Source organism: Heliangelus exortis, chromosome 3 (genome assembly GCF_036169615.1).
Source record: "Heliangelus exortis chromosome 3, bHelExo1.hap1, whole genome shotgun sequence".
Classification (NCBI taxonomy): Eukaryota; Metazoa; Chordata; class Aves; order Apodiformes; family Trochilidae; genus Heliangelus; species Heliangelus exortis.
In genome coordinates this window covers 98,761,073-98,786,333 of record NC_092424.1, presented here as the reverse complement: position 1 = coordinate 98,786,333, position 25,261 = coordinate 98,761,073, and the positions used below count along the sequence as shown (strand labels likewise).

The window sequence follows — 25,261 nt, the reverse complement described above, 5'->3', positions numbered from 1 at the left end:
TCCTTGTAAAACCACCTGTGAAGTTGGTAAATATTTTGAATGTCTGGTTTTGTCTAGAAATTCTCAACATTGTTTTACAATTCATAGAAATTCCAAGAATTTGTCACTACTGCCTTCCAAAAGTGGTGTTCACAGACTGTGCCATCTTTCTGTGAAAAGATAAAGTAAAATCTCTGTGTTTTACTCTATTTGAAGCATGGTTCTGGAACTAAAATTGTAAGATGCTGGTGCAAAGACACTATTTTACTGACTGAGAGATTTCCCCGTGTATCTTTCAGTGTTCCTTTTCACTGACTGGCAAGTCTGCTGGTGTATTCTAGAAAATTACTACATCTTAGATAGAAGTAGAGGTTATCTATGCTTAATGAAAAAAAAAAAATTAAGTCAGCACTAACACTGAGGAGAACATTTAGGATCTTGAAGGAGAAAGAGAGCAATGAGAATACAAAGATGTGACCAGGCAGCTCCACCTACAAACAGTAACCCTCCAGGGCAATCTCAGGTTTCTGCTACGAACTAGCATGCAGAACAGATTATATCCTAACCTAGGCTGCAAGCATGAGGGTACTGGAAATCTCTTGCAGGTGTTTGATGGTAAACAGTGTTTATAGCTGCCAGGATGGAAACATTTACGCGTGTGAGTGAGTGCAAGTGGAGGGCAGGCCTCAAACTTTCACCCCATTACGTTCACATTTCGGTTTTGCTTTGCTGAGTGCTGTGAGTGCCCTGTGATTTCAGCCTTGCAGTGGGCTTAAGAAAGCACTGACGATTTTGCTTGAGTATGTCCTGTGTTAAAATTTTGAAATGCTAGAATCACCTGAGAAGTAGTAGGCTAATTTGTTGCAGGAACAAAAATATACAATGGAGACTGAATGGAAGAGGATGAGTTCTGACAGGCATGGCTTTACTTTTTCAAGCAAGTATTTTTTGCTTGGGTGGGTGGTGCATTAGTTATATATACAACTCATGCTTTTAGCTACAGCAAAATGTGAGAAGACATAATAATAGCTCTTCATGTTAAGGCTTCCTCTTTTTTTTTTTTTTTTTTTTTTTTTTTTTTTTTTTTTTTTTTTTCTTTCCTCAGTTCAGTTAGTTTGAGAGTTTAGATTATTCTCTTTCTGAGAACTGGGGGAAGTATTTTTAATACCTCTCAATGTGAGTGGTGACTAGGTTGCCCTTAGCCTAAGATTAAAATAGCAGTAAATTTGCTAGGGAGTTGAACCATAAGGTTGGACTTCCAGTGTAAGGCACCTGATTACTGCCTCATAGTGGTTCCCAGCCAGGAAGATAAAGACAAAAGAAGGAGAAGAAGATAAACACAAAAGTATCCATCCAAAACACAAAGAAAATTGACCTTTGATGACTTAGTGTGTGTGAAGGTCTGAATATACTCTAGTGGTATCTTTATTCATAGTGTAAAAAGAAAAAAAAAAAAAAGAAAGAAAGAAAAGTATTAGTATAGCGAAAAGAACAAGGTGTTTACTGAAGTTTTGCTCTATGCAGTGGCTGAGAGTTGCCCACAATAAAACTGTTGCAGGAGCAGGACTAATGAACCTGTTGGGCTCTTCCATCAGGCTGGAGTGGGCAGGGAGGGGACGAGTGGTGTTTACCACAGCCCCAGCACACCCACTGCCAGTGCAGTGTTTTGGTTGGGGTGGATGTTAAGAATGGGAAGATTAATGACCTTGTTCAAGTGATCTTGTGCAGTAAATTTCCAAGAGGACAAAATTAACAAGGGTTAAAATGTTCCTCCTCGCTTTCCCTTTTGGAAAGTGCAGTTTTTAACTCCCACTTGTCCCAGTTTGGAGTAAAAAATACAAGAACATAAAATGTCTGATACAGCTCTGTCTTGATAATGGTCAACCAGATGTCTAGGAAAGAGTTTACAGGGCAAATGCAGAAATAGTTCCTTTTTTTTTTTTTTTTTTTTCCTTCCTAATCTACAGAAGCCTGTGTTTAGTACCCCAATGTATGTCCCCAATTTGTGTAACTGCATCTTGAGACCATGTTAATATTCACAACATTTTTTGGCAAGGAACTCTTCCATTTAACTACCAGTTCTATTGAAAAGTACCTCTTCTTATTCTGCCTCTGCCTCCTGTCTTCTGTTTTTTGTCCTTCATTCTCAGTGAACATTTCATATTCACCTTTTCTGTGTCAGTCTTTTTGCAATAATCACACCCCTTAATTCTGTGTTTTAGGAAATGAAATATCTGAACCCCCATTATCTCTGCACTTTTGCATGGTTAGTGGAGGCTGTAATAGGGTACTGCAGAGGGTCTTTCCAGCAGGGATTTCTTCAGTATAGGCTTAAGGTGAGTCCTTGACTGCAGAGCTGACATACAGGCACTTTTCTTCCTCATGGAGAGTCAGGCTGGCTGAGGTGTGTCTGATGTCAGGAAGTAGTGAAGTTATACTCCTTTGCTTAGTGTATATGAAAGATGTGCAGGGATGGGGGAGCACAGAGTGGGACCATGCATCCCTCTCACTTCAGAAGACTCAGCAGGACTGTACAGTCATCCTATTAATAAAAATACACCTTAAAAAAAAAACTGGGAAGGAACAAGAACTTTAAAAACCTAGGAGAGTTTAACCCCAACACAACAAAAACATAAAAGTCTTGAAGATTAATGAGGTAGAACTGATTAGAGTTCAGCAGTGCTACCTCATATGGGCTGCCCCCTGAGCCCTGTGGGAGGCCTGGTAGCATGAGGAGCAGGGGGTGCAAGCAGACATTTCCACAGTGCATAGAGTGAGAGGGTGTGAAACTCAAAATGCCCAAGTTGTGGGTTTTTTTGTTTTTTTGTTTTTTCATTAAATAGGGCAGATGCTTTAAAAAGCCAGCGTTTCTCCTTTAATTTGTAGTTGTTAATTCATTTATAAACTACATGTGCTTCACGACTGATTATGCTAGTGTACTTAAGGCTATTTAAGCCATTGCACTGATTAGCCTAACCATTCATTTTAACTACATTGTACAAGTAAGACGTTATCTTAAAATGCATCTAACAAAACTCTATAATCACAAATATGCTACTTTACTGAATGTAACTATTTGCTTTACTGAATTTAGCCACTTACACTTTAATTTTTAACATTCTGTTTTGCTTTGTATTCATAAATACTATACTGTGGGACTAGGCTGGTGGAATGCATTTAATGGCAAAAATAAACAGTTAAATTTATATTTCATCCTGTCTTCAGGCTAAAGAATTTGTGGGGTCAAACTCAGCTCCTGCATGCAGAGGAGCAAGCTGGCTGTAACCCCTCCAAGGCAGGTGGGATGCGCTGGCTCTCTGCCATGAATTAGCACAACATGGCCCTGGCCCTGGTTCCTGCTCTGAGGTCTGCCAGGTGCTATGGGGCTGCAGGCAAATCACTTAGCCCAGCAGGTCTGGTTTTCCCCATCTGTATGGGGTAATGATGCTTGGCTACCTTTGACGTTTGCTGATGAGAAGTGCTAGCTGAGTCATAGGCATTGTTAGTAAAGGTATCTGGAGTGATGATTTCTTTGGGCAGCTTCATGCTAAAGGTGGCTGAAGCCATTCTGGACAGGTTCCCCTGGGGCTGGCGCCGTGTCAGTGTCATTCTTCAGTGGAATTTTTTGATTAAATGATTCAGGAAGTATAAAGAGAAATGAGGATCTGTGCTCCCTCTGTACTGTTCTGAAAACAGCAAAGGTGTTTTTCAGTGATCCACCTGATACAAAAAACTTATTGCCAGCTTGCAGAAGGTTGTTTGCCAGCAGAGTCCCAGGATGTGGCTCCTCTGGAGAGACAGAGCTCCTGCTGAAAAGATGTGGAGAAGGAGCAAACCCGTTCTGCCATCTCTGAGGCACAATGACAGCACGCTGATATTTTTGTTAAAACATCTTTTAAAAATCTGTGTAAAGATGAACTTGAATTAGGAAGATTTTTGTTTCTGTGTTGCTTCATGACCCTGGCATGCCCTGAAATCAGGAGAGGCATTCTTTTGTTGGGGCTGGCAGAGCAGAGTGGCTGGTCCTCACCTACCCCACCAGCATCACTGCCAGTTATGTATGGGCCATGGCCACACATCCCTACAGCCCCAGAGGAAGCTGAGAAGGAGTGGTGGCAATGAAGACAAGCTCTCTAAGCTCTTCCACCCTGGCCATTTGCTTGGGCTGTTGTTCTCTGTGCTGAGTGCTCTTCCCAGCAGACATTAGAAACAGTTAACTGAGTTCTGGACTTTGTGAGAAATAACTGCAAAGATCAGACTAAAACACAACATACTTATCTCAACTCATCTGAAAATTACCCTCATCAACAGCATTGTTTATACCTGATAGATAGCCTGAGCACTAGTTATGGTTGTCATTTCCTGAGGTGCCATCCAGGGTAGGTTTGCAGGGTGGAGACAGCAGGTGGGGGGAGCAGTTCCCAAAGGAGCTGAGGGAAGGCTGCCTGCCCCAAGCTCTTAGGATCCTTTGCCAGCTCATCTTGGTATCCTTCTCAGAATATATAACTTTTTTGTTTTTTTGTGTGTGGTTTTTTTTTTGTTTTTTTTTTTTTTTTTTTTTTTTTTGTGTTTGTTTTTTTTTTTTTAGAGAGAGAGAGAGACAGCAAGCTGGTGCTGTCAGTGCTGCATGGAACAAAAACACTGAGGTGTTTCCTGCCCATTGATGGCCACTCTCTGAGGCACAGCTGCTCAGGCAGGATGCAGAGAGAAGGTTTAAATGTGTTGGGGTCCTTGTTTCCCTTTGCTATGATCGGAATCACCTCAATAGAGTCAAACAGGGGTCACCTTCCCTCCCATTCTCTTCTTCAGGGGAAAGCTGTGTATTGAGGAGATTGGCAGAAGATATGAAAGAAAAGGAAGTGTGGGAAGATAGTGGTTGGCCTGGTCATGGAGGGTGAAATGGGAGAATACAGTAATAGATACACACACACACACCAGGCAGAAATTAACCAAGAGGAGAAGTGAGGATATTGAGGCAACAATACACAATGTCATTTTGAGATTTATATCTTTTTCCGTGCCTGAGAGACAGTAATTTTTTTTTTCCTGGCTCTTTGTACCCTGTGCCCTGCTTGGGTATACATACAGGAAATGGATATAATCTTGTCCTACAAATTCTGAACTTGAATTTACTGTTTTAAGAACTTTGATGAGCACAAGAGAGCAAATTCTTGCCAGGATCCATCAGTGGCATGAAAATATAATATTTTCAAAGTAGTGTCATATAATACAAGTGGAAGAAAATCCCTCCAAGACTGATGTCCATACGGCTAAAGCTGTAAAACTACTTTCAAAAATATTCTGTGGAAGGAACACATGGAAGAAGCTATGCTGCTTTTCTAACATGCAATATTTAGAGACTAGTTTGCCCAAAGGGGCACCAACTTCTACACATGCATCGAGCAGAACCCCTGCACCCACCCGTTGGGAATAGTGACACCTGTGCACATGGGTGCTGACTTTTGCATACACAGAAGCTACTTTTAGGATGCATGAGTGCAAGCACTGCTCCCCGAACATCTGCAGGTGCGGCTGCATGCAAAGAGACAAAGGGAAGTTGAAAAGAGGCAGTAGTATTACTGTGCCCTTCATGGTGACAAGGAGTGAGTCACACTTCAAAATACTGCAAGATGCCATGTTTTCAGGCTTTTCTCTGCAACCAGGAAGGCCAGAGCTTCAATGACAGGATGTAATAATCTCCAGGGAAGAGGACTGGGAGCCCAGCAAAGCACAGGAGCTGAGAACCCTGAAACTTTACCCCCAGATGCTTCAAAATGGCTGTGACTGAACTGCCTACAGCACAGAGTTGGTATAACCCTCTGTGCCACTGTTGAAATGTAAACCAGGAGACCTCCCTGCTGTCCTTGTAACAATGAGGAGTGAAGCAAAGAGCTGCATCGCTTGTGGCAATGCAGCTCCCACAAGGATGACAGCACCAACACAAGGAGGTAGTGCACAGCTTCCTTCATACTCACATGAGCAAAAAGCAGCCTAAAAATGTTTGTATGTGGGCCCTGCTTTGAGATTCAGCATGTCAATGTCAAGGTAGGGGTGTAAGGGTAGAATAGCCATCTCACTGCAAAATGGGTAGCAGTTGCATTTTAGCATTTATAGCTAGGCCACTTTTTAGTGTCATAAGAAAGTGGTTTTCTTTCAAGAGTAAAGAGATGTGCAGAAAGTATGTTGGAATTTAGGAAGGGTTATAGAGAAACCTGAAACCAACTAAACCATGAACACAAACCCATGCTTCTTTTTCTTCCATGCCATTAATGAGGGGAGTGAAAAATCTTACCTTTCTTTATTAAAAAAAAAAATAAAAAATACTTGTATGTATTTCTTTGAAAAAATTTCATGGTTATGAGGAGTTTTCCTTTATTGCAGGAAAACTTCTTCCTAAAATGCAGATAAAGAAATATAAAAAAGAAAGATGGGTAAGAAGAGAACCTAATCTATTGTTTAATTGGAATCAATGGGAATTGTGCCATTTGCCTTTGGTGGCAGCAGAATCAAAGCTGAAACACTGGCTGTAGTTTATTTTAGATTTCTGCCTTTTTGAGTTTAGATTTCAGATATCTCCACAGGGTTCCTTTTCCTTTAACTTTCTACAATTTATAGCAGCAATATGTACTCTAAATATTTTCCTCTAGTAGATGGCCAGTTGAACCTGTACAGTCTGTGGGTGAGACAAGCCCTTTCCCCCCTGCCCCCCTTTTTTTAATTTTTTTATTTTTTTTTAAGAGAAAGGTCTGCAAGGTGTGAGTCTAAAGGGTGTGTGTATTACTTGACAGGAGGATGTGCCTTAGGACCAGCCCTTCAAAGCTGCGTGAATGCAAGGGTGAGAGATTTGAGCAAATTGTACTACTCAGCACTTCTCAGGCAGGAACCAGCTAAGTGGGCTGGTGACTGAGCAGCCTGCAGGGTGAAAGTGTCAGCAGGTTGTTGGCTGAGAGCTGAGCTTTAGGGGTGAGGAACCAGTGGGGAAGATGGGGTGGAAGAGTCTGATGTTGCCAAATCAATCCTTAATCTCTTTGAAAGTGCTGCATTGTTGTGAAACAGAGCACAGAAGGAAATATCCCTTTGTAGGGAAGGAGGAAAAAAATAAGGCCTAAAGTAAAAGAAAGAGGATTGCAAAAGGCAACAGGGAAATGGTACCCATCTTGGATAGACAGTGTGTGTAACATTGCCACTTACATATGAGTAGCTGTACTCTTCTTGATAGTAAAACTATATGATTATCTTTGGGTGGTGACTTAATAACAGTCATCACTTTTAGTCTTTGAGAATAAATAAATTAGTTGCTGAGAAGTCAGTATCTTCTGTTACACCAACCTGCACTTTAATACTGATGAGTAGAAAGGGACAGGCAGAGAGGTTTAGACAGAGAGGGAGAAAATAGTGGTAAGGACTTGAGACACCAGGTCACCTGCAGAGTAGATAACTTAGATGCTGGAGGGAGAAGAAAAGCTTTAGAAAACAAAATCCAATTAAAAAGCTGTGAATGCTGGGTAAGGGGAAAAGTCTAAGGGGCCATGGCACAAAAGTAGCAGCATCCTTGTGGAGGCATATATGGAATGTATGAGCTCGTCTTGAGCTTTTGAACAGCCTATCCATGAATCATGAAAAAAAAGAGTTGCATTGTAGACAAAAACTTGTGGTTTGCAGAACTTCAGTTTCCTAGAGTGCTCCTGCTGTGAGTTACTTTGCCTGATGGAATTGCTGAGGCAAAGCATCATGGCTGTGTTTTTGTGGTTTTTTCCTTATCCTTCTTCATCTGGTGAGAGACATAAAAGAGGCACTCAGTTCTGCTCTGGTTCTCTTGGTGGCTGAGATCAAGCCATTGATCAAGCCTTCATATTTCAAAGAAATAATCAAAATCCTCATACTCTTCCCCATATGCACTGGGTCCCACAGATGTGTGTTCCTGAAGGTGCCCAGAACAGACAGTATCTGACATAATAATAAAAAGCAACTGACAGAGAAATCTCTGCTACAGCCACCAGAGCTGAAAAGGTAATATAGCCTCTTACAAGAAAGGACAAATTATGACTGAGATGTTTGTATCCCAATATATTGTGCAGCATATGCTCTGATATTCTTTGGTCTGATCCTGCATTTCTCGAATATTCTAACATGAAAATAGTATTGAGAGGAGTTTTGGCCATGTGGGAAGTGCAGCTAAAGCTCAACATGTCAAGGCTGTTAGCGAATTATTGTATGAAGCACAGAGGCCACCTGGACTTGTGTCTGCAAAGGTTCCAGTGACAGTAACCAAATGAGGTTTTGTTGAGTTGCTCTGAGTAGGAAGAAAGCTTTAGCTTTGCTAAAAGTAACAGCAGAATTTGTGAAGCTGAATGTTTATGTGACCATTCAAAATTAAAATAAGATTATCCTGTCTCTGCCAATTAGTTTGAATAACATGATACCTAAGTTAAAGAAACAACCCAAACCAAACCCTCAAACCAGAGCAAACCACATTGCATCAATTTTTAATTTGCTAACATTGTCTGAGTGTTACATGCTTTCTACATATCTCTGAGCCACAAATAAATAAATGGGAACCATCCCCCTGTTGTCTGCACCAGGTTCTCCTTTCTTATTTCAATGTGATTGCATGGTACTGAAAATGCTCTGGGTAAATGGATGCATTCAGATACTCTTAGTTAAACCTCTAAAGAATGAGAACAATTAGCAGGGTAGGGGACAGGACCATTTACATTATCTGTTGTTCAGCTTAAAAAGTTAGTTGCCTTTTTACAAGTTTTCTTTGTGTGATTTCATGAAACACTTTTTGGAGGAAAGTGGAGCAGGAGGGGAAGGGATTCAGGACCACAAATTTAAATGTACCTGTTCACTGTGAACATAGAGCCTGACATTTGCTTATGACAAATGTATCGGGCCAGAGGTAAACACAGAGCAATTCATTAATGTGGGTGGCATGATTGGCATTAAATAGAAATATTACTTAGCATTTATTAAGTATTATTGTTATTGTTATTGTTATTTTAAACAATTTTAGTATAATGGTTCAAACAGGCAACATCCATTTTAAATGTAGGAAACTGAGGCTTATTGAGGCTTGCTGATACATACTGGGGTCACACTACAAATCTGAGGGATTAGCAGCTGAATCAGAAGATCTTACTTCTCCTGTAATGCTCTCTATATCTATTGCTCTAAATGACAATCCACAACAGAAAGAATGGATGGAAATAAAAAAAAAGACAGATGGAGAATGAAAGAAAACATGAATAACTGTCTGAAATAAATATATGCAATGGGCAAGAATGAAACTGGTAATTGAAACCCTTGCTCACTTTTAAAGATAATGAAATGTATTTGCTTGCAGTACATTTGGAATAACAGGCTAATGATAGAGATGATAGGGCCTTTGAGAGAATGTGAAAACATTTACTGAGAATGTTCCTAAAAGCTATATTTTTGCCTCCCTTTTTCAGGAAGGAATAAGAGTACAGATGGCAGAAATTTCCCAAGAGAGAAAAGAGAATTACTAGAGAAGATCAGGACCAGACCTGCACAGGTGATCATGAAGTCTAAATACCTGAAATTCAGTTTCTCATGGCTGATGTAACCCATGTCTATGTAACCAGTTTCTCTGAATTCTGAGCAAATGAAACTATTTTTTTTTTCATCATTTAGGTAAATATAGGCTATATTATATAGCCATAGGGAGGGTGCTAGAAAGCTAAAGTTGTATATGGTGAGTTTATTTAGTGCTGACAAGCAGTTCCTAGTTTTAGAGAGTCTCTTTTAGACCATCATCCAGGGTGTTATGATCAGAATCGATCCTTTCTCTCTCTTCTTATTGGATATCACAGATACTTGTGAAAAGGCTCTAGGGGATGTTTAAAAAGTCAGCAACATTTCCCATGTTTTTGGTAATGACTCTTATCTCAAATACCTGTGTCTGGTTACAAAAGGAACGATGATGGGCTTGATGATCATCTTGCCTGCTCTTGAAGAATTAATGTTCAAAAAAAGAATAATTTCTGGACAATTAAGAAAAAATATATTTTGAGCTGAAACTAACAAGTTACTAGTGCTGACCACTGAACAGTGTTGGAGACACATAGGCACTCCTGGATTTCATGTAGCCTCACTTCTATCTCTCAGGTGTTGTATTTTTCTTTAACGAAAAGCATTTTTTTTCTCACACTGAGAAACCACTTGGATTTACTGTTGTCCCTTACTCTTATGTTATTACTAAGCCTAACTAATATGTATTGAGGGTGTAATATACAATGTGTTACCCTCATCTAGAAGGTGCAGGTATTGATGCAAAAAGTTACTTGCCCTGCCAAGTTTGCCTGGTGTTGCCCACAATAAATACCTCTTTGAGGGAAAAAGTAGATGGGGAAGCCATCATGTGTGGTTGATGTTGTATGAAGCTATGTTTGTTCCCAGTAAAGTACTTATTTTCCTTGTGAAAATATTAATATTCCTTTGTTGCAGATCCTCCTCCTGTATTCTGCATGAGTGTCAGCTGCTGCTGCAGTCTCAGTGCTGACACTTCTAATTTGCTCTGTCTGCCATTTCATTAAGGTGCCTCACGAGGCAGTGCTTCTGGGTGAACCTTTGCCCAAAGGCACTCCTGTGCTCAAGGTTAGGTGGGAACATTAGGCCCAGCTGTGAACTGCATATGATACAGAAGGTTCACAAGTCTAGGAATAGCTCTCGCACTTGAGATGTGTCCAGTTCTGGGCCCTTCAGTTCAGGAAGGATATCGAGGTCCTGGAGCAGGTCCAAAGGAGGGCAACCAGGCTGGTGAAGGGACTCAAGCACAGATCCTATGAGGAGAGGCTGAGGGAGCTGGGGCTGTTCAGCCTGGAGAAGAGGAGGCTCAGAGGAGACCTCATCACTCTCTACAACTACCTGAAAGGAGGGTGTAGCCAGGTGGGGGTTGGTCTCTTTTCCCAGGCAACTCTCAGCAAGACAAGAGGGCACGGTCTCAAGTTGTGCCAGGGGAGGTTTAGGTTGGACATTAGAAAGAATTTCTTTACCGAGAGGGTGATCAGACATTGGAATGGGCTGCCCCAGGAAGTGGTGGATTCTCCATCCTGGAGATATTTAAAAAGAGACTGGATGTGGCACTCAGTGCCATTGTCTAGTAACTGCAGTGGGAGTGGATCAAGGGTTAGACTTGATGATCTCTGAGGTCCCTTCTAGCCCAGCCAATTCTATGATTCTATGATTCTATGATTCTATGATTCTATGATTCTATGCTCAGCTCCTTCCTGCCTCTGCGCTGCTCGCAGTGCTCAGTGGTTTGGTGCTGCTGTTCACACGAGCCTTACCCATCCCCACCCCAGCAATGCTGAGGAGGAGAGTTTGTGCTCACACAGCATCTAAGTCCAGATCAGAGGTGTAGCTCACTTGGGTAGGATGCAGGTCGTGGGAGTGTGCAATCATTCACAGTTGCACGGGGTGACATCTAACCAAGGCAGCTTCCTCCTCCCACGCGCAGGGCCCAGCTGAGAGGTGCTGTGAGCACGGTGCCGCTTGGATCGCTTCGCTGTTCTCACTTGCTGTCAAGATGTGCAGCAGGCTCTGGGTCAAAACTGGTGGGATGAGGTCACATCCTTTGTACCATGTTAGAATAGGAGTGACGAGCATCTCCCACCTCAGTGCAAGTCAGCTTCCAGAGAGGTTTGGTGGCACTGGCAGTCCTTAGTGTGTTGTCATCCCCTGAGAAGCAAGTCCACAGTGCTCAGATTTGTTTCTTGCACCCAATAAGTTAGATGCTGATCTGTACCAGCTGCAAATTTGTCTCTGCGGTTATCATCCTTCATTTGTTTAAACCAGACTCTTAAGAACGATCAATGTGAAGTAGCTATGAAGAAGAAAATTCTATCTCAGTTTAACTTTAGTTGTCCTGAACACTTTGATCATTATATACAGCTGATTTAACCTTTTTCTCATCCCATGGCAGGATTTTAATTTCTCCTTGTTAGATGGGGTGTCTGGCCTAAAGTAGGCTGAGCCTGGTTGAATAGCCTGGTTATTTTATTTACTTGTGCAGTAACTGAGACTGATACCCACTGAAATCTCAGCAAGAGCTGAAGGATATTTAATTCTGTTGCAGCCAAAGGTGCTACTTTGTATGGTTCCCAGCACAATGGTCCATTACCATGACTCTTCAGTGCATTAGTAATAAAAAAAATAAGTAGTAAAGCTACAAGCGATAAAAGTTTAGTGAGGGTGTGTTGTCTGAATTGAGGTTTTCAAGAACAGATGTTCACCACATCTCTTGGCTGCTTTTTCAAGGAAATATTAAAGACTTTTGTTTGTTTGTTTGTTTTTCTCATATGCCTAAGTTATTTTTATTCCTGTGATTCTGTGTATGTTGTGTATTAGGAACATCAAGCATGCGTATCTTTCTGAGCTGCAAACATGCTGTAGATAGAGTACCAGCAGGGATAATAAATAGGAACGAAATTTGCATTCTTATTCTTTTTTTTTTTTTTTCTTTTGGGGAAGCAATTTATGTTCTATGCTTCTGGATCCTAAAGCAAAAGGAAATGTGCTTGAAGCTAAAATTGGCTTTGTGGCTCCAGTTTTCTCAGCTCTGCACCACCTGCCTCTAATCAAACTGTCCAATTACAGGAAACAATTGTTTTCTTGCTTTCTGTTAAGTGCAGAAATTCATCCACTAAAGGACTTTTTACCAAATGTTGCTTTTAACAAAACCACTTTCATAATTTGTTTGAAAAAAAATGTGCTGATGTTATGTCCAGGATGGATGTTAGAATTCAAACATAGGGTCACCAAGTTCCACACAAGGTCATTTGCAAAAATAGTAATGTTTGTCTTAGCTGATTGTAGGGTTTGGAAATCTCAATTGTATTAGAACCAACACAGTGGGTGTTAACATAGTTTCAATATTGTTGTGGTCATCTGAGAATCAGGCCCTGACCTATCGTTATCACATATATGAAGAGCACTGATAATACAGAAGGGAAACAGGTCTCCCCAGGTGTGCCTCCTTAATGTGAGACATTGACTTCAGGCTGTTTCTGAGCTCCAAATCTCCCAGGGGAAGTCTTGCTGTAGTAGAATGAAGTAGAATAAAAAAAAGAGAGCAAGAGGATCCAGCTTTGGTTAATAATGATTTCCTTGCAAAACCAGATCTCAAACCTAATTATAGCCTTAACACAGTCAGTCCTGCAGAAATACATGAGATCACATGGAGAAAATGAATATACAGCTTGTCTTCTGTAATTTTAACAGTGATGTTTACATGTCTTCACCTAACAGCTGCTTTTTATCTGCAAAAACAGATTGATAAGAAAAATATTAACAATATCCTCTATAATTTAGATGTTTATCAACTATACTAAAGGAATATGGTTGTCTTCCAAACTTTGTATGAAATAAAATAGACTAAGTACGAGTGTAGCTAAGAGGCCTGTATAACAAGAGATTTAAAATGCTGCAAAATTTCCTTGAGAAGCATATGACAGTTATTGGAAACTACTGAGTAGAGGAAATATGAGAAGCTACTATTCACTGTCTCATAACATGAGAAGGTGGGGGGTATTCTATGAAATTGACAGTCAATAAATGCAAAACAGATAAATGAGTAACTTGCAGACATTAACTAGTAAGCCATCAGCATGTGGAAATAATTTCCATAGGAAATCTATATTAAACTGCAACACAATTGGCAGCATTGCTGCAGCCATGTTGAGAGGGTTAAAGTACTAAAAACTACTTTTTGTTTCCAAAATGTGTTTAATATGTGTCTGTGTAGTCACATGCAACTTGCAGCTATGCAGACTGGATCAATAGACTGCGATTTCCTCTGTTAGTTAAATCAATGAGGATATGTTTGGTATACACTGAAAAAAGCTTTGGAAATTGGTTAGAATGCATTGTATGAGAATTTCTCCTTGTCCTTCTAACTGTACTTGTCTATGCCTTTTTTTTTTTTTTTTTTTTTTTTTTCCCCCACATTTTCTAATTTTTCTGCCTTTTAAATCAAGATCAAGAAGGGAACAATGCTGGAGATTTCCGTGTTGGCTGGCTTGTGATGTGTAGCAAATTTTTGTTTGTGTGCTGAAGTGGGGGTTGGGGAATATATCACTTTATTCCAAGATGTCTTTAGTCACACTTGGATGATTAATCTTTCTGCCTTTAGATGGATAGTGCAGTGGCATATAAGATAAGAATAAAAATTCAGTAACTATAGAACAAATCTCCATTGCTTTTAAAAGAGAATAAAAGAGATTAACCTAACACAAAGCAAATGTTGCTTGCAGTGCAGTAAAACCTAGACAAAATCTGAAATGCTCCATAAAAAAGGAGCAAGCATGTTTACCTGTTGTTATTCCTATGGCATGGGTGATTGTTTCATTTTATGGTGTAACCTATTATTTGTTACAGTGCCCATCAACACAGTGACATCCATTCTTTATATGATGGGTGCAAATGTATTTTAATATATGTTAGCCAAACAGCATGAATAAATACAGTCTAACTTCTCTGGAGCTCTTAACTCTTAGTTTCAGAGACCTGGGAAGCCCTGAATGACAAGTGCCCTTGTAGTTCCCCTAGTAGGGGAAAGTAATTATGAAGAGATGCAATTCCCAGCACTCCTAACATTGCAGTTTGTGTCTATGTATATTTCTAGAAGGAGATGTAGAGTTAAGTCCTAAATCTTAGGTAACAGAGAAGAGGATTTGGAGAGCAAAGGAGGTTCAAAGCAGTGGAGAGTGTTGCATAGAAGTTCCTCATATGGGTGAAAAGAAACATAGGTATGCATGTTCTGTATGTGCCAGTGTGTATATATAGGTCTGTATGGAGTTTCTAGATTTTTAAGAAGCTGGAGTAGTAGAAATGAAAGTCCTGGGGAAAGAGGAAGGTTAGTGGGTAGGAATACAAGGATGAGGGGTATGGCTATAGATGTTTTCCTGGCATAGACACTGGAAATACTGGGAAAGGGCAGAAAAAACCCTATCACACAGGGATAATTCCAAAATCATAAAAATTTGTCTCTTGTTATAAACTGACCCTGATTTTCCTAGTGAAATAGGGAAAGGTTGTCCTCTGATTTCCAATTTCCCTTTCATATATTCCACTTGAATGATCATCCACTCTTGGTGTCTTGCTTTCTGGTCTGAAACACACTCATCCCGCCAGGTTTGTGCATACACACATCTGCATACACAGAGGGTTACTGGCCTCCTGGCCCTGCCTCCAGTGACCTGGAGATCTTCATGTGTTTGAGTGCATGGTCAAGTTCAGGGATCAAATAAGAAATTGTATGCTTTAAGAAAGAAAAAGTTTAAAAGCAGAATTTTGAAGCATCAGAGATTCTGCAGGTCCTGTAGTGACACTTCCCGCCTGGAAACACCAAGCTGCAGATCCTGTGTGCCTGGGGAGTCTGTGCAGCCTTTCCCTGCTGCATGGTGAGCAGTAGGCAGTGTGAGAGCTGAGAGAGAGCAGCAAAAGCTCCCATCTCCTTTGAGGGCTCCCTTAGGGGGAAGGAAGTCTCTGCACATAAGAAAAAGCTTTCTTCTGTTCTTTTTCTGCTATTTCCAGTTGTTTCAGGTCCTGGTGCATAAACTTTCCTGTGTGGTACACTCACTAGAAGGATCTAAATTACACAGGTCTACCCTACATGGGAAAAATATACTCATTGTTAATGTTTCACACCCTCCAGCTCACCCTGGGCAATGAAATTACTGTATGACAGAAAGAGGCACACGTGAATGTGTAGATACCATCTTTCCTTCCTGCAATTTGCACCCCATCTTACTACATTTTCCCCATTTTTGTCACTAACTAGAATAGTGTTTCAGTGTGGGTTTACAACTCATTTAGCCCCAGAGGAATAAAAGCCACGAGTTTAAATATGCATGTCTAACTTTCCCTTTCAGGAAAAAAAAAAAAAAAAAAAGGTGAAAAAAGATACTTCCAATATACATGTGTCACTTTAGTTAGGTGGGAATGGCAGGATCCTGCAAGAACTGGCCCAGGGTCTGGCAAGCCCAGCAGCCACCAGGTGCTCCCAGATGGCTTCAGAAGATGTGAGAATTGACCTTTGCTGCAGTGCAGAACATGGGCTGAAGCATCACAGCAAAGGTTGGCCATGTGATTTTAGCCAGGTAATTGCCAGCACCAATGACAGCCTTGGAAGAGGCTGTCATAGAAACCAGTGACCCCCTTTTGAACTAAAAGCAAGAGTATTGGTCAGCCATCCCTGTGGCAATCCCCTTGTGGGTCAGAGCAGATTTCGCCTTTATATTTAACTGTATTGGTCAAAATTGTAATGAGTAAGTTTAGCCTTTTTATTCTGGTCACAGTGTAAGTAGTTTCTAGAAAGAGACATAGCCTGCAAGATTATGGTAGCGGTCACATGGCTTTTTGAGTGGGTAGCTGAAACATTTTAAGTAACCAAAAATAATAGTAGGGAACATACGATAGCTTTTTGTTATGAGTTTTATTTCATAGGATAGTCTTCAGCTAGTTATCCATGCTGAAATTCATTACTTTCAGGACTCACAAATATATTTTATGATTATCTAACAGCTTGTCTGCTTATTGGAACACAACATCACAAATAGCAGCACAGAATCATTTGCAAAATTAATGTAATTAGTATTCTATTAGCTCTGAAGCTTAACTAGTGTAAAAAGTGTTGCACAGGCAGTATAATTTAATGGTTCCTGGGGTGTCATAACTCAGGTTTCCACAACCTAATTTTTCAACTTGTAGAAAGAGGGTCACAAAATCTTTCAGGATACCCAGCTGTAAAATGTAATGCACAAATCTAGCTAGTTTAAGTAAAATAGGTAGCATGCACTGAAATATTTGAAGAAAGCTGATTTACAGTGTAAGCACAAATTATTATTATTAGAAACATTATTGCATTATCAACAGTGTGGTTTACATTGGAATACCTGAAAAACAATGATCTTCTGGCTGTAGGAGCTGGTGTGGGGGGTGGTTTTATGTTTTGTTTTGTTTTAACAGAAGTATTCAAGAAATCTGAAATAGACAAAATAAGGACATAGATGTAAAACAAATAACAGTGATGTTAACTTTATTGAAAAGCTTCTTTGTGGTATCAGGCAGGAAGTGAAACTGCTTTCAAACTGCAAATATTTCTCAATCATTTCATGCACCAGCAGTCTTTGAAATAGGTTTTCTGTTGTATTTTGCAAAATGTTCAGATGAGCAGATAAAAGTTCAGACATAAGGGAAAGGCAGTAATTTTTCTTGGATTTCACTAGCCATATATTTCATTCTGTAATTCAAAAAGTGACCTTTGAGTCTGTCTCTGAGAACAGATGTGCACACTGAAAGTTTGAGCCCTATTTTTATAGAGTCATTCCTTTTGTAAACCAGTGGTACTGTATGCTAGCCTCCAGCTAACCAGCTTTGGGTGTTGACTCCTGCTTGGTTGCAGAGTTCAATCAGAGATAGTTGGAGTACAAACATCTCCCAGCTCTCTTCCCCATCCTCTGCTGGGGATGCTGCCTTGCCACAAGTCTGGGTGAAGGTGAGTGTGTGCCTGCACCCCAGCCAGGGGAGCTCACAGCCTTTTGGACTCATGTGAGCTCCTGCTGATTTCAGGCTGTACACCCTGCTGACTTGTTCAGCTAATCTGTCCCTGGGATGGTAGCTTCCAACAGAGGGACAGAGGTGACAGCTGGTGACAGCTGAAGTAAATGCTTCATCCATCCTGGTTAAATCCGCCAGTAAATGTGAATCAACGCTTTTAGGTTTTGTGCTACTTGGGTCTACTTTTCTGGCTTTAAGTGTTGTGTTATGTTGATCCCAGAGGGTCAAGCACAAAAGTATTGAGCACTTAGAGATACTAAATGCCCTTTAAATGCCCTTAACTCGGTGAATTAGTGGGGCTTGAAGAGCACTTGACAATGGGACCACTCAAAAAACCTTCCTTTAAAACTGCTGTTTGACAGAAAAATACTTGTTTGTTTGTTTGCTTGTTTTAAAATGAGAGTTTGTTTAAAAATGAGACATTATTGCTCTCTACAGCTACTTGAACTGAAGACTGCAGTGAGGTGGGAGTTGGTCTCTGTTTCCAAGTAATAAGCATTAGGACAAGAGGAAATGGTCTCAAGTAGCACCAGGGAAGGTTTAGATTGGATATTAGAGAAAGTTCTTCACTGAAAGGGTAATTAAACACGGGAACAGGCTGCCGAGGGGGGTAGCTGAATCATCATCCCTGGAGGTGTTCAGAAGATATGTAAATGTGGTGCTTAGGAATATGATTTATCCCTGGAATCAGTAGAGTTAGGTTAATGGTTGAACTTGAAAGTCTTTTCCAACCAGAATGGTTCAGTGATATACTTTGTGTTGGACTTAAATGTCCTCAGGACCCATAATGGACCAATGTATTTATCGTTGTGTGCTGAACATCCTTACATTTCAGAGGCTGATCTCAGTTTTGAGAGCTTGTCACAGGCTATGTTCATTAGATGCTTTTTGGTACATGAATCTAACAGGAAGGAAAGCATTAAGTACATGAAAATGATTCCTTTGTTTGCTTCACTTTGCTTCCTCAGAACTTTTAGATAATTAATGATAGTAAGATAAAGCCTACCAATATCATGCTGTGTTACAGGAGGGCAAACAGACTCCTTGGTATCATTCATAGGATGAGACAACTAAAAGGAAGGGATAAAGCCTATCCAAGCCTTGCAGGGAGTCTGGTGGCTGCAGGCTGTGCCCTGGGTGTTCCAGGAACTTTGATTCATTATCATTAGTGCATTGTTTGCACAGCACTAGTGAATACTGTAGAAATGTTTATAAACAGGTTTAAGATAACAGAAGTAGTTGATGAGCTCTCTTACACAAACTGCAAATTGAGAGGCACTGATGGTGATGAGAAGCTGAATCATTTCTAACACACTTTATAGGATATGGCAGGGCATGGTGTGGTTTGCACCTGAATGAGTTAATCTGCTTCAAATGGTTCAGTTCTTAAATCTGTGTTTGGTAGGGAAGGGTGGGACTTCTAAGATCACAGAATCATTCAGGTTAGAAGGGACCTTAGAAGGTCTCTTGTCAGCTATGAGATAAGACCAGGTTGCTGAGGCTTAGTCCAGTGAGGTATTGAAACCAACCCCCCCCACGCACACACCCCCTGGAGAACATTGCACAACCTTTTTTAGGTAACCTGTTCCACTGCTTGATTTCTACTACTTTTTTTGCAAAAAAAAATTTTTTTCCTCAGATCCAGTCTGAACCCTCCTTCTTGCAACTTATGCTCATTTCCCTCCCATTATGTACCTCTGTGAAGAACCTGCCTCCCTCACCTTGATAACCTCCTCAGAAGCACTAGGGAGCTGCTGTTAGTTCCTCCAGGGCCATCTCTTCAATAGATGGAACAAGCCTGATGTTGGTTATGCCCACCTCCCTCAGAGTCTGCTCATCAAGCAGGTGCTCCAGGCCTGTTGCCTTCTGCCATACTCACTCTAGTTTGTTGATATGCTGCTTTTCTGTCATACAGATTTTCAAGAATATACCTAATTCATTAAAAAAAAAAATCCATGGGAAATTTCAGTTTTTCCCATAGAAAACTGTTTCTAGTTCGAATGTGGTCCGTGCAGGCAGCTGACGGGTTGCAGGGTGTCTGGCCTCACTGACTCTGCAGTGTTGCAGCCATGGTTGGAGCAGATTGTCAGCTGGTGTTGTCAAGGGCCAAGAGTCCCACTCAGTTCCAGGATTGCTGAAATGTTACCCTGGAGTTTCCAAGATGAAGTACTGTGTAATTTCGGAGAGGAGAATTTCCAAACCTGCAACATTTTGTTCTCTGAATTGACTTGTCCTTCAGTTCTCCTTTTTCCTCCCCTTCTATGCCCCGCACCCCTCCATGAAGTAATTTTGTTCAAAATTAAGCTTTCATAAGGCATAGGTTGAACCCACAAATCTTTTTGTTTTAATTTACCTGGAGGACTGCAAGAAATGGGAAGGAGACCCTGTCACTAGTAAGGTGTTTGTTTAACAGAACAAAACTATTTCCCTCTTTACTGTAGATTTCAGATTCTGAACAATTATTAACTTGTAGCCTTCCCTCTTCCTTCCTTCCTTTTCTCTTTATAGTTGGACCTAAGGTTTGCATTTCTCTCTTATCTGCTGCTTTCAACAAGTTAATAGTGAATTTTTGTGGGACTGCAGTGGCAGACAGCAGAGGATGTTCTAGAGGGGATATTAAAATAACAGCAATATAATTTTTTTTTGTTTGTTTTATTAACAGTTGTTCCATTATAGATATAATCCTGATTTTTCACATGCAGGCAAACTCAGAGTGTTCAAGGCAAGCTTGAGAAGGGGCTGTGTTGCTAGTCATGGTGCAACATCTAAATTGACTTAATTTCCTTCTCTATCCCTCCTTGTTCTATCACCAGGCCAACAGCCATGTGGACTTGGGCTGAGGTGATGGAGGTAGGTGACATCATCCAAAAAGCTGTACATTTCTGCCTGGAATGGCTTTGTATTAAGAAATTGAGGCAAAGCACCAGTAAATTTCATTCATTCACAGAAGGTGCTTCACAGTGTGAGGCTGAGCTGGTGAACTTCCATGCCATGGGAGGCTGTGAATGTGAAAGCTGTGCTGGATTGAAAAAGGCCTAGAAAATATTATGAACCGTTGTAACATTTGAAGTAATAAGACAGGCTTAATTAAATCTCATATTTCAGGACATTGGCTAGTCTCTGTAGGGATCAGGAAGGATTTTCCCTTATCCATATGCAGCATTTTGTAGTTGGCCAGGTGCATTATGGGGTTATTGTCTTTAAATCTGAGGCAGTGATTGAATGCCTCTGCTAGGAGTGTGATGCTGTACATTGCTCACAGTGGGCTTGATGTGGCATGGCAGATCTAGTCTTCCTTTAGACTGTCAGTTGCTTTCCTTTGTGATTTTTATTGTGATTCTTGCAATATTTCATGCTTTTCTAGCTTCCAGATGAAGGCAGTGGCATTGAGAATCCCAGCTCTCACCAGAATACTGATTTTCTTGCCTTTTAATCAGCGTAGTACAGTTTGAAAACATGTTCAAAACCTCTGAAATAGAAGAAAACTCAGGACATATTTTACTGCATTTTATATTCCATTCGTTGTTAATACTTCTTTGCATGTCCCAGCTAAGAGTAGCTATGTAATAACCCATAACCTCATCATGTAGTGAAAAGAAATGACTGATGTGGGATGATGCTCCTGATCTTTGAAGTGCTCTGACAAATGGATAAGAAGGTGCTTTTTATGCTCACATGTTCTTCATGGCTTCACTAGTTGTGACTGCAAAACTACTTCTACCCATTCAATGTTCATGTGTCTGAAAGCCTGGAAACCTTTTCATCTTTTGGAATTGTTGAGAGGATAATGTAGGGCAAAGCTAGATGTTTACATATGTCTGCTTAACTCCTACCTGGTATAGGAGCCTTGCTGCGTATATCTCCCAATTCTTGAAGTCCTAACATGATCCTGAAAAGGGTACAGGAATCTGAAGTAGTGGCTCACTTCATGAGATATGGGCTTTTGAATCTTGGCCAGGATGTGCCTGCACATGTATTCTCTGATCCTGGTGAGAAATACTGGGGAAATGAGCTGAGAACTTGTCTGCCACTGAGTATAAAATGCTTGTAGCAGGTACACCCTGTATTTCTGACTGCTGTGTATAGATACACAACATTTTAAGAGTTTTGTACTGTGGGCAGCCACCAGTTGTACCCATCAGCCAGCTGCTTGTGGTATCACAGAATGGGAAAGGTCATTTTACAAGGGGCAGGAAGGTGTGGAAAAGGGTTAGAGGAAGCTTGACCAGCCTGTTGTATCTTGCCTGGTTAAATGAGGCACATTAAAAACAATCCAATCTCTGTGCAGTGTATCTACAGAAAGGACAAGAATGCTTTAATCAAAATCTTTCTCTCTAAAATTCTTTACAAAGGATTTACAAATAATAAAGATTGCTACTCATTGTCACTGATCATATTACACACTGAACTAGGAGCAAAACCACAAATAGTACTGGCTATTTTTTAAATAATGAAGGGCTAGTCCTTACTCTGAAGAGCTTATGGTTATTGCCCAGCTTATGTATTGGGTGATGCAGGAAATCTGAAAACGATCCCAAATTAGTTTAGCGTGGAAGCTTCTGGTAATCTTTTAATTATGTGGAATTTATTCAAAAAATTAGCTTTCTTCTCAATAATTAACACTTGTGGATGGTTTAATGTGTATTTATAGATTATCTTGGGGTATTGGCAGATGAGCAGAGTAATAAGAGTTTGCATTTCCATTAGAGGTTTTCACCTGAAAAACACATTTAATTATTTTTTTAAAAAGCTGAACAATAAGGTTTACTCTAAGTTAAAATAAGAAGATGCGTTATTCCTTCCAAGTAGTGGTGATTAAAAAAGTAATTAGTGTTGTATTAATTTACTCTTAACTGTTTGCAAGACAATGACGTGGTGAAAAATTTAGGTTGTGTGCAGAAACCAAAACTGCATTACTCTCTTGGTACCCGCAGATCTTTGTAAATTTTCTAATGGCTGAAAAAATTCTTTGCAGAATTTGCAGAAGCTTGACTGGTGGGCATATGCAACTGATTATTCATCAAATTATTTGCTTTTATGTCAAAGTAAGTGAAGAAAGATACTAATGACACCCAGAGACAGTATAAAATGTTTTCAGTTTCTTGAACAGGGCACCAAGATGTGAATGATCATATTTTCATTGTCAGAAGAACTTGAGTGTTTTTTCCTCAGGGTAACAAATGTACAAATGTCAACTATCTGAATATGAAAGCTCAGTGAAGGCAACACACGTTAGTTTTACCATGAGGCAAACTCCCTCAGGTCAACCCCAGGCAGGGGTACAGCACTCATCTTGGCAAGTCACCTCATGGTAAAACTTGTAGTGTCTCACCAGCACTATTTTTTTCACCTCAAGGTGGGTGATGTGCATATTAGCTTCCCTGAGGTAAAAATGCTGCCACTTTATCAGCAAACACAAACCCTTAGATGCATCCATGCAGGCCAACATCGTGCTCCCTGGCAATTCCCAGATGTGACAGTCAGCCTGTACCTTTACCTACCCCATCTCTTTCTGTCTTTCCAGTGCTTTTCATAACACAGAGTTAAGTCCCCTCCCTTGTGAAGTCATTTCAACACAGTTCTTTCACTCATAAAGAGTTGTAAGGCTATGAGAGGCTATTTCAGAAACAGGTAATATTATTGGAAATCACCATGTGGTGTGTGTTCTGCAGCCCCGAGTGCATTGTAGAGCACTGAGTGCTCTTCACACTGTGGATTCTCCCCAGGTTTCTCTCCCATCTACTGCTTCTTCAGGTGTTCCTGCTGGCCACAGTTTTGCCCTCTTATGCTTGGGGTTATCCTCATTTCCATCTCTACTAGGAGACAGGGGCTTCCTTATCTCTTCCTCTCATCTCCCTCTCATTTGCTGAAGGTCCCTTATTTGTTCCTCTGCAAGGAGCTGGGAATACACTTTTTCTTCCAACCAGTATTATCTCTCGGACAGAGCAAAAAGAAATTATTCAGTTGACCACATTTTTGCTGTAATGGGGTGGAAAGCAGAGTGTTAATAGCAATTTTTTTTTTTTAGCATTTTTTTTTTTTTTTTCAGTATATAAGCCATTGCAGGGGGAAATGAAGATATTGGTTTGGCTGGGGAGTGGCAAGGGATTGCATGCATCCTGCACTTTCCTCTTTGGGTGAATGAGTTGTCATCAAAATCATATGGTCTGTGCTCTGATTTATAGAACTTCTCCCAAACACTGGGCTTGCCTGGAGATGACATTCAAAAGTTCCCATATTACAGGCAGACAGATGAATGCCCTCAAGCTGAAAGTAAGACCTTGCTTGACTCAGAAAACTAATGTAATTTTCCTGGTGTTGCTATTGAAGGTAGTGTTATACTCCTGTGTATCTGAACATGACAGCAGTTACAACATGGGTAAGTGCTTATAATCAGCTGTGATAGTGTTTATTTTAGAAGTTGAGTGAATCACTAGAAACCTGCTTGCTGAATGATTTTCTCCGGGAAAATTGTTGCCTTACAGCTATGTAAGCTTACAGACAACCAGAAAATGATGTGGTACCAAAACATCACAACAACTTAGATAGTTCTGTGTTCTAGGAATGGAGAATGTTTCAGTTCAGCAGGTTTTAACTGAGAGCACTGTCAGCTACTCTTTTTCACTTCTGCCCTAATTTTCATTCCCCTGCTGAGAAATCATGTTTTCCCATCTCCTCTTCCCCTACAACTCAAAATGCTTAGTATTCTAATGTACCTTTACCACCACTCGACATTACGATTTTAGGGTTATTCTTCAAATATTGATCATTGTCTTCTATTGCAGAAAAGGTTCAGAGTATTCTGATCATGTCTGTTTGACTCCCTAGATGTGACTCTAAGGTCTGCTAAACTTGCTCAAGATCAAACTCTTGATTTGTTTGTGAGTTTGGACTTCTTATCCCAGGTCCTGTGAGTGATTTCTCATGTGGGTGGCCTGTATGCTAAAAGGTTGGGCCTTGCATTTTTCTAGCCAAGTCACGTGTGGGCCTCTGGAATCTTAGAAATTTTCCACTTGATAGAAGAAGGGGACTTCAGAAGCAGTGCTATAAGTACTTAGAAATATACTCTGAGAAAATGTTTCAGTGTGCTGATACTCTACACTCCTGGCTGCTTTGGCAAAATGGTGGCATATTTCTTTGAAACTGCAGTTTGGCATCCTTGTGAGTGTAAGCTGGTTTTGACCAGGATTTACTTGTCTGCTGGCAGAAATGGCACAAGGGCTCCAAAAGCTGCAAGACACAACTTTAAACTGGCATCAATTACATTATGCTTTTTCTTTGGTGAATTTTGAATTGGCTCTTATGTCATGATGAGGACTTCCCAAGAGTCAGGATGCTGCGAAGGGAACTCTGCCTTTAGAAATCAGTATGTTAAAGGTTTAGCAGATGTACTGAATGAATAACTTTTGGATTCTTTAAATTGCGGGTCACCATTTTTGAAAGAAGTATAGGCTTATTTTAAGAGAGAACGGCTTCAGCAGAGGCAAAATACCATTTATGGGTGAGAAATGGTCATGTTCTTTGGCCCTTACATAGAACATTTTCATTTTTTTAACAAGGAGATATGAGTTTGAGTTCTTGAACACAAGCAAGTTAAGTGTGAAGGCTTCTGTAAGCAATATGGTGGGTCATTAAAGGTCCACAGAGGAGGCAGTAAGTGGTGACAAGTATCTGCAGGTGAAAGCCAAGTAGATAAATA

General features: G+C 40.5%; 1 long non-coding RNA gene across 2 annotated transcripts in view; it reads left to right on the top strand.

Moving 5' to 3' along the window:
• The window catches only part of LOC139795184 (uncharacterized), a 126,361-nt gene that overhangs the window by 58,689 nt on the left and 42,411 nt on the right, over nt 1-25,261 (top strand). The window contains exons 1-2 of one of the 2 annotated variants that reach the window (XR_011725412.1): nt 2,213-2,315; nt 9,435-9,517. This is a non-coding gene — a long non-coding RNA (uncharacterized lncRNA). Of the gene's footprint in view, nt 1-2,212; nt 2,316-9,434; nt 9,518-25,261 lie in introns of those variants that run through there. The other variant, XR_011725411.1, reaches the window with a different exon arrangement.